Here is a 13,763-nt window from a genome sequence, read left to right on the forward strand (position 1 = left end):
TGTGTTTAGAGATCAAATTTTTTGTTCAGCTCTGGTCTTTTCATTAGAAAAAGGTGAAATTCACCTATTTTATTGAATGTTCATCTTCTTCCCTGAAAGATCATGCTCATTTTAGCTGGATAGTTAATTCTTGGCTGTAATCCAAGTTCCTTTGCCTTTTAGAATATCAGATTCCAGGCCCTTCAATCTTTTAAGATGGAAGCTGCTAAGTCCTGGGTAATGCTAATTGTGGCTCTTCGGTAATTAAATTGTTTCTTTCTGACTGCTTGCAATATCTTTTCCTTGGTGCAATAGTTCTGAAATTTAGCCATGATATTCCTTGGGAGTTTAATTTTGGGGTCTCTTTCAGGAGGTGATCGGTGAATTCTTTCAATGGCTATTTTACTTTCTGATTTCAAGATAGCAGGGCAGTTTTCCTTTATGATTTCCTGTAAGATAATGTCTAGGTTCTTTTTTTATCATAGCTTTCAGCCTTAGATTGTCTCTCCTAGATTTATTTTCCATGTCAGTTTTTCCTAGGAGGGATTTCATATTTTCTTCTGTTTTATCATTTTTTTTTGTCTGACTGATTCTTGAAGTCTTATTGAATCATCTACTTCCATTTGTTCAATTCTAATTTTTAGTGTATTATTTTCTTCCGTTACTTTTTTTAGCTCCTTTTGTATTTGGCCAATTGAATTGTTTTGTTCATTGCATTTTTTTTCCATTTCACAAATTTTGTTTTTCCAATGAATTGGGATCTTTTTCATATCTATTTTGTAGGGCATTATATGCTTTTCCCATCCTTTATTGCAAAGATCTCATTTCCTTTTCCCATTTTTTCTTCTAACTCTCTTTTAAGGTCCTTTATGCAATCTTCCAAAAAAGCCTTGTGAAATAGGGACCAGCTCATATCTCCCTTTGGGAATTTGTCTAGTGTTGATTGGCCTTTGGGAACCTCAGGATTTTAGGTCTGTTTTCTCTGCATAAAAACTGTCTATGGTGAGAGTTCTTTTTGTTTTGTTCATCTTTTTTTTTTTTTTTTTTTAAAGGGTTGAGGTCTGCTGCTCTTAAGGGAAAGGAGTGACAGCTGTTTTAGTTTGGCCTGGGGCAGGTCTGCTGATTGACTTCTGATGCTGGGCAATCCCAGCTAGGTCCAGCGTTCTTCTGAGGCTCAGTGGTTTACAATTTGCGTTTAGTCACAAATCTGCCAAACCACATGCTTGCACTCAGGACAGAGTAATCTAAGAGGCTCACAGAAGATTCCTAGGTGTGTGGAAGCTGCAATGCTCTGACTCCTTACCCCAGCTCCTTCCCCGGTCTCCTATGCTGTGGTCTGGGCTGGGATGGACTGACTATCCCCCTGCCCATTGAAACAGACCTGCTCTGAAGTTCTTCCAAGGTATTTCCTTCTGGAAATGTGTTGTACTCCAAATATTTTTGGGTTGTTTACCTCCAAAACCATTTTAGAAGCTTAATCTACTGTTGGTTTGCGAGAAGGTCAGAGAAGGTCACAGAAAGTCATGTCTGTTCTCCACCATTTTGGCTTTGTCCCCTACTTGCTATGTTTTAAACAAGATACTCTAATCTCTCTACCCTGGACATTTTCTATGGCTATCCCCTTCCCCTGGCTCATCTCTGTCTTTTGGGTTTCCTGCCTACTTCAAGTCTCAGCTAAAATCCTGCCTTCTACAGGAAACTTGTTCCAGTTCCCCTTCATTCTAATGCCTTCACTTTATTGATTATTATATTTACTTCATTGATGGCTTATTTGTACATAGTTTTTGTGTTGTTTTTACTATTAGGCTATAAGGTCCTTGAGGGCCGCAGGAATTTTTGTCTTTGTACACAGTTCTTCATATGTAGTAGGTGCTTAATAATCTTTATTGACTGACCAGTTGTCTTATGGCCCTCATCCTGATTCCCTCTTCTCTGGATCATTTGAACTCTCTTCCAGGACCAGATGGAGTAATCACAGCACTTACAGGAAATATCCATTTTCCTGGAATTCTTCATACTTCTTCAGAAAGGGAAGGGCTCATTTGCGGGAGGGGAAGCCACAAGGCAGTATCTCAGGCTTCTGAAATATAGCAGCAGGAGTGATGATAGCAAAGAGCTGGCTGGGGAAGGGGCGGTGAAGGAAAGGAGCAACAACCAGAAAGCTGAGGTGCACTCAATAAGCCAACAATGCACACTTAAACATAGAATATTTACAGAGGACACTAATGAATAGTCTTACTATATATATCAGGCATTTTGCTAAATCTTGTGAATGCAAAGAAAGGCTGTTGTATCTCTCTTTCTTTCAAGGAATGCCTAGTCTAATGGGAGAGACAATATGCAAATAAATATGCACCATAGGAAATCTATTGATCTATCTGTCCAGCTCTCTCTCTCTCTCTCTCTCTCTCTCTCTCTCTCTCTCTCTTTCTCTCTCTCTCTCTCTCTCTCTGTCTCCATCTCCCATATCTCTATCTATTCATCCATCCATTTCTTCCTTCCTTTCTCCCTCACTCCTTCCCTTCCCTTCTCTTTCCTTTCCTTTCCATCACTCCATCTGTCTATCATCTATCTCTTGATGTCCATCCATATTTTTATCTCTATTTCTCTCTCTCATTCTCTTTCTCCCTCCCATATTTTCTTCCATCTATGTATCCATCCATTTCTTTCTATTTATCTCTCAATTTTTACATGCATATATGTATAGAATAAAGAGAAGGTAATAGGGGAGGAGTAATAGCAGTTGAAGGATTGGGGAAGACCTCCTCTAGAAGACAGGATTTGAGGTGAATCTTAAAGGAAGCTAGGGAAACTATGCAATTGGGGTGAAGAAAGAATGTTTCAGGCATAGGGGATAGCTACGGCAAATGATCGGAGAAGGACTTGGTTCCCAGCCTCTTTCCTATAGGGAGTGTTAAACATCTCCAACTCTGGTAAAAGTTCCTTTTTGACCTTTCTCCTTAAATGCCAAAACCGCATGCTACCAATAGGGGCAGTCTTGGTAGCCTGAGAGCCCTGCTTCCTGGGTCCTGGGATGGGGATACTTTTCATGTCTGGAGTCTGCTCCCCACTCCTTGTGGGGCGAAGACAGGGGAGTCTTATTTAGCTTCACTGTGCCTGTGGTCCTTCCATTGCCCAACAAAGGAGCTCATCTCCTGCTGTGTCCGTGGCCTCAGCCCTTTCTGACTATTGCTTCTCTTCCTTCACTGCCCCCTTCCCAGCCAGCTCTTTGTTACCATCACTCCTGCTGCTATATTTCAGAAGCCTGAGATGCTGTCTTGTGCCTTCCCCTCTTCCCCATGAGTCTTTCCCTTTCTGAAGAAATGTGAAGCATTCCAGGAAAATAAATGTTTCCTATAGATGCTGTGATTACTCCGTCTGGCCAGAACTGCTCTTATTTAGAGCATTTACAGAGGGAAGGGAAATTGGGATCCATCAGTCCAGACCCTTCATTTTTCAGATGAGGCAACTGAGGTTCAAAAAGGTTATGACTTTTTCAAAGTCCTGTAGGGATTCAGTAACAGAGCCTAGATTCAACCTCTTATGCTCTTTCCTCTTCTCTCACAAAGGCTTTGACCTTTCTTCCAAAGCACCTACTATGTGTAAGGTGGGTATTGTATGATCATTGAGGATAAGAAAAGTGAAAAGGGGCTTAAGCTCATGCCCTAGGAGGTGGTGATTTGCCACTGGGGGATATGACATACAACGAGAGAAATGGAATTCTTTTGGTGCAATCATTTTGTTGTTCTTTTTTATGAGAGGCTTCAGTTCATCTACTTGCTGGTTTTTCAGGGAAGGGAGGAGCTAGATCCTCCTCCTCTCCTTGCGAGAAGCAGCTGTCTCCTCCTCCCCACCTGCTATAAAATATTAATAGTTTTCTGCACAAACAATTTGAGTAACAGGCAGAGTAGAGTGGAACAATGGGGAAACATGCCTGCACCCATCAAGAGAAAAATTATACACTCAGCATCTGGAATTTAAATGATGCGTTTCCCACTTTGGATGCAAATAACTGCCAATGAATGACAGGGAGACAGCAATGCTAATGTCATCTCTCCTAAGAAATCCATCTTCAAAATCACAAAGCAATTCCATTGCAGGCGATAAGTATTTATTAAGCACCTACTATGCGCAATTATATATTTTATATTGTAATTAAAGGGCTTCCAAAATCTAATTACTCTGAGGAGAAAAATGTCTTTTCTTTTAAAAGATTCCCCCCCTCTACTTTCTTGGTTTTCATATGCTTCTTCACAAATTGTGAAATCTCAATTTACAAGAGGCTGCTTGTCTAAAAGGCAGTCTTTTTGTGAATTTTGTGAATTTAATGCTACATATATTTGTTGCATACCTACTGTGTGCACAGAATGCTGCCCATCTCTCTAAGGAGCTTCCTCTTCCATCCCAAAGATCAATGAGTGCTGGCCTGATTATTAGACATAAAAAATTCTAGTTGGATTGAATTGGCTGTGGTTGAGCCAGAGGCTTGATAGTGCTGGGGCAAAAGGGCCTTTTGGCTATTCTTTTTAGGTGGGCTAGCTGACTTCTAAAGTTGCTTTGAGTTCTATGATTCTATCCCCAACTACGGAAGGTGTTGTGGCAGATATCAGGGATGTATACAAGGGTGAATAGCACACGGTCTATTTTTTTGGGGGGAGGATTAAAGGTTCAAGAATAACTAAAATACAGAATGGAACCTGGTAAGTGCATGAGAAAAGTAAACAATTAGTAGCAGCAGCAGTAGCCGCCGCCGCAGCAGCATTAGTAGTAGTTAGTAGTGGTAGGTGGTAGTAGTAGTAGTAGTAGTAATAGTAGTAAACATTTATTTAGTACCTACTATGTGCCAGACACTGGGCTATCTCATTTGATTCTCATAACAACCCTTGGAAGTAAATGCTATTATCCCCATTCTACAGTTGAAGAAATTGAGACAGGCTAAATGATTTGTCCTACTCAGCTAGTATGTTTCCCAGACTAGATTTAAATCCGGGTCTTCCTGACTCCAGAGCTGGAGTGTTATCGACTGTGTCACTTACTATAACAAAGGAAGAAGCTCTTCAAGCTGGTAACTAATGGAAGCTGCCCTTTTCAGGGCTGCACACCCACCTTTGGGCTCCCTCCCATGGCTCCAAGAAGTTGTGGCACATACAGTGGCCACATTTCTGTAAATTGTCTCGGCCAATGGACTAAACCATGCTGAGGGTAACCCACGGGTCCCAAAGCCATTGATGTCTTGTGGGGTGTCTACCCCGAGCACTTGAAGACTTCCCTGGGGAATGGGTAGATGAGAACAATTTGTTCCAGTGGCCACAGAGGTGCTCTGATGGTGGCTTAGAGCTGGGTCCGACATCAAAGACATCTGCTGCATCCCAGGCCATCAACAGTCATCCTGACTTTTGTCCTACCACTGGACACTGTGACTCTGGAAGAATAAGGCTGATGACTTTGTGCATTTATGCCTCATTTAAATCCAATTCATGCAAGAGTTCAGACATCACCATGATGTCACTGGTCCTTTTCACAAATGAAGGACAAACACATGTCTATTATGTGCCAGGAACAATGTGATCTTCCTAAATCACAGCTCCAAGTCATCTCCCCATTCAGAAAACTCCAGTGGCTCTCAGACACCTCCAGGAGCAAATATAAAATCTCCTATTTAACTTTTAAAGTCCTTTCTAGCCTACCCCCTACTTTTCTGGTATTCTGACACTTTACTCCTCCCCAGCTCCTCTACTCCCATATACTCTGCAATACAGTGACTGATTTGAATTTTCTTTTTCTTGAACAAGACACCTTCTTTCTTGACCCTGTTCATTTTCATTGGCTGCTCCCACGCCTAGACTTCTCCCCCTTCTCATTTCTATCCCTTGGCTTCCCTGGCTTTCTTCATGAAGTCAAAAATCTCACCTTTTCTAAGGAGCCTTCCCAATCCTCCTTAATGCTTTCCTTCTGTTGATTATCTCTAATTTGCCCTATTTATAGTTTGTTTCTACATTGTTTTTGTTTTGTAAATTGTCTTCCTCTGTTAGATGTTGAATCCTTGAGAATAGGGACTGGGGATTTTTTTTTTGGGGGGGCACTTTCTTTGTATCCCCAGTGCTTAGCAGATTGCTTTGCACATAGTGCATATTAAATACTTGTTGACTTAACTTGTATTGAATTGATCTGCTAGTTTGAAGAATACAGAGCACAATATCACAACTGAATTTGACCTTGGAGAGTTCTTAGTATTTTCAAGAGGTAGGGAATTCATTCTAGTCGTAGGAACTAGAATGGACAAACACAAGTGTAGAAGAAAAGCCCTTGAAGGAAGTAATAGATTCATAGAACCTAGGAAAATACAGATGGCTTGCTTATTAAATTTAGAGATGATGCAGCTGGGAAGCATAACTAACATGTGGGTTGACAGAGTCAGATTGAAAAACTATCTTGACAGATTAGAAAATGTGTCAAATCTAATAAGCTGAAATGTAATGGATATAAAGGCAAAATTCTACCTTTAGGATTAAATAATCAATTGCATATACACAGAGCAAAGATTCATGGTTAGACAATAATTTGAGCGAGGAAGGATCTGAGTTTTTTTTTTATAGACTATTAAATTCAATATGAACCCACAGTTTGATATGGTGGGCAATAGAACTAAATTGTTCTAGGCTATATTGAGAGCCGTAGATCTGGAATAAAGGAGGTGAGAATCCCGTCACTCTGTTCTGGACACATCAACACATAGTGCTGCCTTTGATTCTGCTGCTCCATTTAGAGAGTTAGAACGCATCAGAAGGTAGTGACCAGGAAGCTGGGGAGCCTTGAGATTGTACTTTCTGAGACCTGGTTGGAGGCACTAGGGATACTTAGACTGGAGAAGGGAAGAATGGGGACAGGAGACCCAGTAGTTGCCTGCCAGTGTCTGAAGGGCTGCCATAGAAGAAAGAACAGGCATGTGCTGCTTGATCCCTGGAGCAATGGGTAGGAAAGAATCCAAATGTGCTCCCTCTGTACGGCTCCACAGTAACATCGGCTACTGGGCTTGGTTTGGACTCCAAGGAACATAACCAAAATAAGCCCATCAGCTGAAATCTTATCCATCGCCTGCCGGAATGACTTAATTGTTTAATAATCAAACCCTCTAATGTCTTTCAGCTATCTCACCCCTATGATTAGAGGGCTGGAGGTTAGAACACTCCTTCTAAAGTCTCTCTTTATAGAGGGCCCAGAAGCTTGGGATAACACTCCATTTTCCATGAGCATCTCTGCTTGGTTTTGACTCCACTGAATATGTTGCACCCCTTATGCTTTTGGGTCGTCTTTCCTGTGTAGTTTTCTGCTATTAAATTGTAAACTCCTTGAGGGCAGCTCCTTATTTGTATCCCTAATACTTAGTATAGTGCCTGGCACATGGTAGATACTTGAATTCAACTCCATGCAACTCAATTTTTCCCTTAAATTGATTCCTTCAGATCATAATCCTGTCCAGAAACTGAATGAGTTGTTGTTGTTGTTGTTGTTGTTATTGTTGTTGTTGTTGTTGTTTTTTGATACAGTGAGTTCTCTCTTATTTGTGGTCTTCAAATGGAAGCTGGATGGCCATTTGTCTGAGCAATTAGAGAATAATTTTGTTCAGTTTTTTAAAGTTCTTTTCTATTTCATTTTGGAATTTTGTCTTTTTGCAAGGGAGAAAATACAAGAATTTGGGTACAAGTAGATTTTTAAAGTTTGACTGGAACAAGTGAACCTCATTTGTCTGGGGAATGGCACACATGAAGAAAAATGTCTATGTTGGATTGTCTATAAGACAAATTAATGAATATCACGATGCTTTAGAACTAGAGCTAGTCAATATGGCATTCACATTTGCTTCCTTCCTTTCCCCCAACATTTGCCTCTTCATTTCCATTGACGTAACTCTTTGGATGAATTCCCATCTGGACTCTTCTCATCCCTTCCTCCCTGGCCTGCCTGCCTTTCCTCCCACTCCCTCCTCTGCTGTAGCCAAGATGTCCTTTTTCACTTGCCATTGTAACTCTGCTGCTCTTTCACCAGCTTCTCACCGACTTTGAAATTCAATTTATATTCTTCCTATCTCCTAAGCCAGCTTCCCCTAGCTTTGTATAGAGTTTGGACCACCCTCAGTGCTTTTCTCTACTCACCTTCCCGGTATAGATTCAATGGGAGAGCTCAGTCTCTTACTACTATCGAGGAAGGATGTGGGTTCAATTAAAGTGGTTTAATCGGGATCTCGTTCCCTCTTTAATTCAAACTAGCCATCTAACCTGTATTTCCTAATCACCTACAGTGTGTGTGAGGCAGGGATTATGTAATCATTAAGGTTAACAAAGGTGAAAGAGGCTTTAATCCATGTCCTCAAGATGGTGCCATTCCATTGAGGGATGGGACATGCAATCAGTTAAGTAGAAAAATGGTAGTATTGCTATTTATTCGGGAAATCTAACAACACTGGTTTCCAGAGAACCAGAATTGAAGGCGAAGGAAGTTCCAATAATTTTCTCCACCTATCCTCTCTCCAATTCATCCTCCATGCTGTCAAAGCGGTTTTTCTAGAGTGTGATCTTATGTAACCCCCTAAACTCCAACAGCTTCTCTAGATTGCAGGATCAAATATAATGCCCTCTGTTTAGCATTTAAAGCTCTTAACAGCATGGCATTTTTCTCCTTTTCTTCTTATAATCTAATCTCCTTTATATGCTTTATGACACAGCTGCAGTAATGCAGTCCTGTTCCTCATACAAGACACTATTTCCTGACCTCTTATATTTGTACCGGCTGTCTCCCCCCATACTTGGAATGCTCTTCATTTTAATTTTTAGTTCTTAACTTCCCTAGTTTCCTTCAAGATCCTTCTTTGTCTTTCTCCAGCCCACCTCTTCCCCTAAATTCAGTGTCTTGCAAGGACACACCCTTCCCTTGTTGTTTAGTCATTTCAGTCCTGTCCAATTCTTGGTGATCCCATTTAAAGTTTTGTTTTGTTTTTGTTTTGTTGTGTTTTTTTTTTTCTTTTGCCAAAGATACTGGAGCAATTTGCCAATTTTTTTTTTCTTTAGCTCATTTTACAGAAACTGAGGCAAACAGGATCAAGTGACTTGTCTAGGGTCACATATCTGCTAAGTGTCTTGAGATTGGATTGATGAATCTTCCTTGACTCTAGGCCTAGTACTCTATTTGTTGTGCCACTAGCTTCTCAATTACCATTACTCTTTTTCTCTTATAAGTGCAAAGTAAATTTGCTATAGCTTTTGTTAAAGTGTGAGTTCCTTGAGTAGTGGGATGATGTTCTTGCCTTTCTTTGTTTCCTCAATGCTTATCATAAGACCTGGCATGCAATAAATACTTAATAAACGTTTATTGATTTCCTGGGTGGGTATGAAGTCTATACCAGATAACAATGAACAATCGGGAGGATGGGTTACTTCAGAGACCCCGATTTGTTGTCTCACTTTCACTCTACTGGAAAGATTTTGCAGTTGCCCTTCTGGTAACTCTTTTAAGGATCACAATCACCAACCTCTTCCAGAATAAAGGTCAACGACCATCTCTTGCTGCCTTCAGATCCTTTCTTAAAGATTCATTTCTTCACCCTGTATACTTGGAATTGATCCAGCACTGCTTCATGCTTTTGACTCTTGCTTCTCAGCAGGATCAAGCTATCTCAGAAGATGCTCATGAATCCACACTTAGGTGTTTTTCTAGAAAAGAGCATTTTCTAGTTTAGAATTACAGGGCTGAGAAGACTCTGAAATGACTTCATTTACCAACTTCTCCCCTGTCTCCAGTCCGAATCATGTACATAATGTAGCTAGGCCCTTGACCCAGAGCCTTGATGGATTTCTGTGTAACTAACTGTAGTATTTAAGAGCGTATGTAATACTTAGTATGTACTCTGGTGGGTTTGGTGAAAGAAACATCAGGAGGGCTCACCTAGGATAGTTTGAAGGCAAAGTTGCCTTTAAACTGGGGGAGCTTTTCCAAGGCCCGGTGCTGGGGAAAAGCTGAACTATATTTATACTCAGAGTATTTAAATAACCAGACAGGATGAATCTATGGAAATGTCATTTTCAAAGATGTGCTTTGATGGATATAGATTAGAAGCTGAAGTTCTGCTGCTCTGTGTGACCTTGTACAAAGTCAAGCCTCAATTGCTCAAGGTCTCAGTTTCTTCATCTATAAAATGAAAAGCTTGGATGTGATCTCATTTGCAATTCTTTCCTATTTGGATATTTGATGATTCCATTCAATTCCAAGTTTGAACTCTTACCTTCCAGGGCATCTACCTTTCTTGATCTTCCAGAGTAAATTATGATTTCATTTCTGTCAAGATTTCAATGCTCTTTCATAAAAGCAAAAAACTACCCCTTTCCTCTTCAGTGTTTCTTAAAAACCCATTTTAAAGATGCTGCATTTCATCAGTTCCCTTTTAAAATTCTGTTATAATTTCATTCTTTTTGGGGGGATTTTTTCCCCTCCTACATCACAGGCTCAGCTCTAAGTGAAGTCTGCCTTTCTATCTCTGTTACTTGCTAGTGATCTGAGTGACAAGGTCCCTTTGACTTTCCCAGCCTCAGTTTCCCCTTCTATAAAATAGGAATGACTACCTATAGGAGTGCTATTGAGGTCGGCTGATTTTTATGGGAAGTGCTTTGCAAATCTTAGGGTGTAGATCAATGGCATCCTCTTCCTCCCTCCCCTCCTGCTTTCTCCTCTTCCTCAGTGTTCAACGTGCTCCAGAGCCCTTTTGAAACAGATTGACTGGTAAAAGCTCTCCATTCTTGTCCCTCAGCCACCATGTCTCAAGGCTGAAACTTTCTTTTCTTCTTAGGCAACTGGGGGGCACCACAGAAAGACCTCTTTAAATGCTCAAACACTTACTAGCTGTAGGACCCTGAGCTGGTCACTTCATCTCTGCCTGCTTCAGTTTCCTCAGCTCTTATCATTATATTAAGCTCTTATCATAACACTTGGCATGTAGTAGGCATTTAATAAATTACTGTTTACTTCCTTTTGCCCTTTCTCTCACTCTCTCTCTTTCTCTCTCCCTCCTCTTTTTTCTCTTTCTCCTTCTCTTCTTACTCCTTCTTCTTTTTCTTCCCCCTTCTCTTTTTCTCTCTCCTTTTCTCCTCTCTTTGCTTTTCTCCTTTCTCCTTCCTTGCTTCTCTCTCTCTTCCTCTCTCATTCCTTTTCTCCCTCACTCCCTGCTTCCTTCTTATTCTCAACTCACCGTGAATAAATCCAAAATCCATTTTTCAGAAACTTACTAAGCAACTAGAAAGAATCCGATCAACTAATTCCTATTAAGATGCCAATAGTTGCCGGAGGATTAGCTATAACTCTTACAGGGTAATATATTGCTCATTCACAGTGACTTTTATTGCTTTAACTAAAAGGAAAGGCTGAGAGGAGGAATTCTAGTATGTGGGAGGCTTGGGTGGTACGGAGATATTTTTTGAGTAGGGAGAATTTTGGCAAGGTCTGTATCACATCCCATATGAAACAATCTTCTCCACTTCTGATTATTGCTGACCCTGCATGAGATGCAGTGAAAGTAAACTTGTGTAGGGAGCTTGAAAGCCTTACACATAGATAACTTGGTTTGCTTCTCAGAATATTTTTTGGGAATATGTATAATTACCCCCATTTTAAGAGAACCCAGAGAGGCCATAATAGGATCACAAATTTAGATCTAGACCTTAGAGATCCTTTTGTCCAGGTATCCTCATTTTACAGAGGGGTAAACTGAGACAGAAGTGGCTTCTGTGAAATGCTTCCCTGATCTCTTTATCTCTCATCAGATTTCTTCCCAGTACTTTCATTTTTATTCTATCTTGAATCGTAGTGATTGGTATACTTGTCTCATTGCCTCTACTAGACTGTAAACCCCTCAGGGGTAGGCACTGTGTCATTTCATTTTTATGTGATTCAAACAGTTGGCCCATACTAAGCATTTATTGAATCAATGAAAAGTGGTTGATCTGGGACATAAATGCAGGTTTCCTGAGGCACAGTAAGATCTCTTTCCGTGGCAGGAAGTTGCCTCCCAGTGTCCTACTATTCCTCATTCTATGGATGCCCCAAGAAATATCAAGGGCAGTTTAGTGACTGGAGCTTATGCTCACAGCCTGGAAAAACCAAATAACTATTCTCTCCTTGCGTGGACATCTTTGCCCTTTCAGTTATCAGGGCTGACTTGCCATCTGTTGACTGATCATTATGAATGGGTAGAAAGTGAATTAACAAATTGGTCAGTTTCCCAGTTGGCAAAGTATGGATGAGCCTCAGTTATTTGGAGTTAAGGATAATTCCTGAGTTATTAAAATCTTTTTACTTTCCCTGATCCTTCTGGTTGTTCATTGACTATGGAAAGTAACAAAAAGAAAGAAAAAATACTTATTAATATTTTTGGTAACAAGGTTTGATGATGAGGAAGACTGTACCTATTAGCAAAATTGAGTCATTAAGTAAAATATTAGTTTTGTTCTAGTCTATGGATAATGGGGAGACTATTAGAAAATGTCTTTTCCTCCCTTTTTCAAGTTCAAGTTCACTGATGGAGTAGATTTCCAGGGAGCACAGAAGATGGGAGAGGAGAGGAAGATAAGGGAAACAGGAGACAGAAAGGGAGATAGTGGAAAGAGGAAGATAAGGAGAGAAAGAAAAGGGGATAAGAGACAGGGAGAGAGGATTATATGGGAGGAGAACATATGGCAGAGGAAGAAAGATGGAGAAGGTGAGGGGGAAGGAGGAGGAGGAAGAAGAAATGAGGGGAGAGAAAAAGAAGAGGGGGGAGGGGAGAGAGACAATGGGAGAGAGAAAAGGATGGGGGTAGGAGGGAGGAAAGAAGGTAAGAGAGGAGAAAATAGGGGAAAGAAGAGAGAAGATGAAAGAATGAGGAAGCTGTAGCAGAGGAAGGGAGGAAGGCAAGCGTGTGAGAGGGGAGGAAGCGGGAGGGGGGAGTGAGAGAAGCCAGGAGACGAGGGACATGGGGAGAGGCTTGTCACCCTGGCGAGAGGCAGGGATCAGAACCGCTTGTGGCCGCTAGACTGACAAGGGGGCGGCTTGCAGGGGCTCAGCGGGGAGCCCAGCACGGCCGGTTGGGGCGCAGCTGAGCCCGGCGGTCCCGCGCTCTCCTTGAAGCGTTTAAGTGTTTCAGGGGCCAGTGATCCTGGGGCCGCACAGTCCGCCGGTGGGGAGGGGGCGCCGGCAGCAGTGGCGCTGCTAATGCTAAGGAGGGCTGAGCGGCCGGAGGCTGCTCCGTGCGGGGCGATCCGCCCTGGGGAGGCTCCGGCCTCCTGCGCGGGCTTAGACTGGGCTGCGGGGCGGGGGGAGGGGGAGGGTGACTGCGGGGCCTGACCTGGACATCGAGCCTGATGCGCCCGCAGTCAGCCCTCTATTGCTCCAGGCAGAGCAAGGTCTACTTCAAAAGCATTTTTAATTAAAGCTTTAGCATAAGATATGGAGCTCTGTGTGTGTCTGCGTGTGCATGCGTGTGTGCATGTGCCCGTGTGCACATGTGCCTTGTACAGACGTGTGCGTGCATGTGTATATGTGTGCGTGTGCGTGCCTGCGTGTGCACTTGTATACACGTGCCTGTGCGCGTGCGTGCATGTGTGTATGTGTGCCTTGTGTACGCGTGTGCGTGCATGTGTATATGTGTGCGTGCCTGCGTGTGCACTTGTATACACGTGCCTGTGTGCGTGCGTGCATGTGTGTCTTGTGTATGCGTGTGCGTGCATGTGTATATGTGTGCGTGTGCGTGCCTGCGTGTGCAC

Source organism: Antechinus flavipes, chromosome 5 (genome assembly GCF_016432865.1).
Source record: "Antechinus flavipes isolate AdamAnt ecotype Samford, QLD, Australia chromosome 5, AdamAnt_v2, whole genome shotgun sequence".
NCBI classification, from domain to species: domain Eukaryota; kingdom Metazoa; phylum Chordata; class Mammalia; order Dasyuromorphia; family Dasyuridae; genus Antechinus; species Antechinus flavipes.